This window comes from Callorhinus ursinus, unplaced genomic scaffold, assembly GCF_003265705.2.
Source record: "Callorhinus ursinus isolate GAN/ISIS: 27379988/994484 unplaced genomic scaffold, GSC_fseal_2.0 scaffold4, whole genome shotgun sequence".
NCBI lineage: Eukaryota > Metazoa > Chordata > Mammalia > Carnivora > Otariidae > Callorhinus > Callorhinus ursinus.
In genome coordinates this window covers 65,348,099-65,351,976 of record NW_027397066.1, presented here as the reverse complement: position 1 = coordinate 65,351,976, position 3,878 = coordinate 65,348,099, and positions in this window count along the sequence as shown.

Genomic DNA, 3,878 nt, shown 5'->3' with positions numbered 1-3,878 from the left:
CTCAAAATCATCTTTTTCCTCTCATATTTTCCATCAGACTGCAAGTACGTCCTAGTCGTTGAACCTCCAAGCCAACTTAGACCCCACGGAGCTCTTAGCATTACTCGAGTAGCCAACAGAAAGAGGTAGGGCTGCCCTCTGGGTTCTTGCCACCAAATTTGTGGACCAGCAGCACTATCACCTGGGAGCTTGTGAAAAACACATTACAGCATCTCAGTCCCCTCCCAGGCCTGTTGAATCAGAATCTTCATTGTAACAAGCTTCCCAGGTGTTCAGATGGACAGTACAATTTGAAAAGTACTGGTCTGGGGCCTCCTAGGAGGCCGGCATATTCCTCCAACACGGACACATCCCAAGGCAAGCCTACAAAATGTAGCTCTGACATGCTGGAAAGCCACATTAAAGATTTGGGACTTTATTGTAAGAGCAGCAAGAAGGCCTTGGAGGCCGAACTGTTTAAGGATTTTTATAGGCCCTACACCCTCTGACTTTCAGAAGCTCCACCCCCATAACATAGTAAGCGCATTCAAATATTATTGGCATCCCATTCAACATGCAAACATAAATGTTTTTAAAGAATGAATATTTTTTTATTATGTTATCTTAATCACCATACATTACATTATTAGTTTTGATGTAGTTCCATGATTCATTGTTTGTGTATAACACCCAGTGCTCCGTGCAGTACGTGCCCTCCTTAATACCCATCACCAGGCTAACCCATCCCCCCACCCCCCTCCCCTCTAGAACCCTCAGTTTGTTTCTCAGAGTCCATAGTCTCTCATGGTTCATCTCCCCCTCTGATTCTCCCCCTTCATTTTCCCCTCCCTACTATCTTCTTTTTTTTTTTTAACATATGATGTATTATTTGTTTCAGAGGTACAGGTCTGTGATTCAACAGTCTTACACAATTCAGAATGAATATTTTTTATAATTTAAAAGTTGCGTTTTATATGATGAAATTATTCCTTTTTCTCTGATTTAAAATTGAGTGTGTATATATATATATATATATATATGAAATACACATGTACACTTGAATTGCTAGTTGGTATATCACCCTTTATAGATATTCAGTCAAACATTTTGCAACTTTTTCTTTTGTAGCATGGAGGCAATAATTTTTTTCCAGGTCCCATGTAATTTCACAGGTCCTTGGTAACAATGGCCCAAAGCACCATGGCTATATGTTAGATTATATTAGATTATGTTAGATTAAAGGCCTTTGAGCAGAGAAGTGAAAAAGTCAGCTTTCTGTGTTTTTTTTTAACTTTTTTATTGTTATGTTAATCACCATACATTACATCATTAGTTTTTAATGTAGTGTTCCATGATTCATCGTTTGTGCATAATATCCAGTGCTCCACGCAGAACGTGCCCTCTTTAATACCCATCACCAGGCTAACCTATCCCCCCACCCCCTCCCCTCTAGAACCCTCAGTTTGTTTTTCAGAATCCATCATCTCTCATGGTTCGTCTCCCCCTCCGATTTTCCCCCCTTGATTCTTCCCCTCTTGCTATCTTCTTTTCATTTTTTCTTAACATATATTGCATTATTTGTTTCAGAGGTACAGATGTGTGATTCAACAGCCTTGCACAATTCACAGTGCTCACCATAGCACATACCCTCCCCAATGTCTATCACCCATCCACCCCCTCCCTCCCCCCCCCCCCCACTCCAGCAACCCTCAGTTTGTTTGCTGAGATTAAGAATTCCTCATATCAGTGAGGTCATATGATACATGTCTTTCTCTGATTGACTTATGTCACTCAGCATAACCCCCTGAGTTCCATCCACGTTGTTGCAAATGGCAAGATCTCATTCGTTTTGATGGCTGCATAATATTCCATTGTGTATATATACCACATCTTCTTTATCCATTCATCTGTCGATGGACATCTCGGCTCTTTCCACAGTTTGGCTATTGTGGACAATGCTGCTATAAACATTGGGGTGCACGTACCCCTTCGGACCCCTACATTTCTATCTTTGGGGTAAATACCCAGTAGTGCAATTGCTGGATCATATGGTAGCTCTATTTTCAACTTTTTGAGGAACCTCCATACTGTTTTCCAGAGTGGCTGCACCAGCTTGCATTCCCACCAACAGTGTAGGAGGGTTCCCCTTTCTCCACATCCCCGCCAACATCTGTCATTTCCTGACTTGTTAATTTTAGCCATTCTGACTGGTGTGAGGTGGTATCTCATTGAGGTTTTGATTTGGGTTTCCCTGATACGGAGTGATGTTGAACACTTTTTCATGTGTCTGTTGGCCATTTGGATGTCTTCTTTGGAAAAATGCTGTTCATGTCTTCTGCCCATTTCTTGATTGGATTATTTGTTCTTTGGGTGTTGAGTTTGAGAAGTTCTTTATAGATTTTGGTTACTAGCCCTTTATCTGATATGTCATTGGCAAATATTTTCTCCCATTCTGTCGGGTGTCTTTTGGTTTTGTGGACTGTTTCTTTGGCTGTGCAAAAGCTTTTTATCTTGATGAAATCCCAATAGTTCATTTTTGCCCTGGCTTCCCTTGCCTTTGGCGATGTTTCTAGGAAGAAGTTGCTGCAGCTGAGATCGAAGAGGTTGCTGCCTGTGTTCTCCTTTAGGATTTTGGTGGACTCCTGTCTCACATCTATGTCTTTCAACCATTTGGAGTCTATTTTTGTGTGTGGTGTAAGGAAATGGTCCGGTTTCATTCTTCTGCATGTGGCTGTCCAATTTTCCCAACACCATTTGTTGAAGAGACTGTCTTTTTTCCATTGGACATTCTTTCCTGCTTTGTCAAAGATGAGTTGACCATAGAGTGGAGGGTCCATTTCTGGGCTCCCGATTCTGTTCCATTGATCTATGTGTCTGTTTTTGTGCCAGTCCCATACTGTCTTGATGATGACAGCTTTGTAATAGAGCTGGAAGTCCGGAATTGTGAGGTTGCCAGCCTTGCTTTTCTTTTTCAACGTTCCTCTGGCTATTCGGGGTCTCTTCTGGTTCCATACAAATTTTAGGATTATTTGTTCCATTTCTTTGAAAAAGTGGTTGGTATTTTGATGAGGATTGCATTGAATGTGTAAATTGCTCTAGGTAGCATTGATATCTTCACAATATTTGTTCTTCCAATCCATGAGCATGGAATGTTTTTCCATTTCTTTGTGTCTTCCTCAATTTCTTTCATGAGTATTTTATAGTTTTCTGAGTACAGATCCTTTGCCTCTTTGGTTAGATTTCTTCCTAGGTATCTCATGGTTTTGGGTGCAATTGTAAATGGGATCGACTCCTTAATTTCTCTCTCTTCTGTCTTGTTGTTCGTGTATAGGAATGCCACTGATTTCTGTGCATTGATTTTATATCCTGCCACTTGACTGAATTCCTGTATGAGTTCTAGCAGTTTTGGGGTGGAGTCTTTTGGGTTTACCACATAAAGTATCATACCATCTGCAAAGAGTGAGAGTTTGACTTCCTCCTTGCCGATGTGGATGCCTTTCATTTCTTTTTGTTGTCTGACTGCTGTGGCTAGGACATCTAATACTATGTTGAATAGCAGTGGTGATAGTGGACATCCCTGCCGCGTTCCTGACCTTAGGGGGAAAGCTCTCAGTTTTTCCCCATTGAGAATGATATTCGCTGTAGGTTTTTCATAGATGGCTTTTATGAGACTGAGTTAGGTACCCTCTATTCCTATACTCTGAAGAGTTTTTTTTTTTTTTTAAAGATTTTATTTATTTATTCATGAAAGACAGAGAGAGAGAGAGAGGGGCAGAGGGAGAAGCAGGCTCCCAAGGAGCAGGGAGCCCGATGCGGGACTCAATCCCAGGACCCTGGGTTCATGACCCGAGCCGAAGGCAGACGCTTAACCATCTGAGCCACCCAGGCGCCCCTGAAGA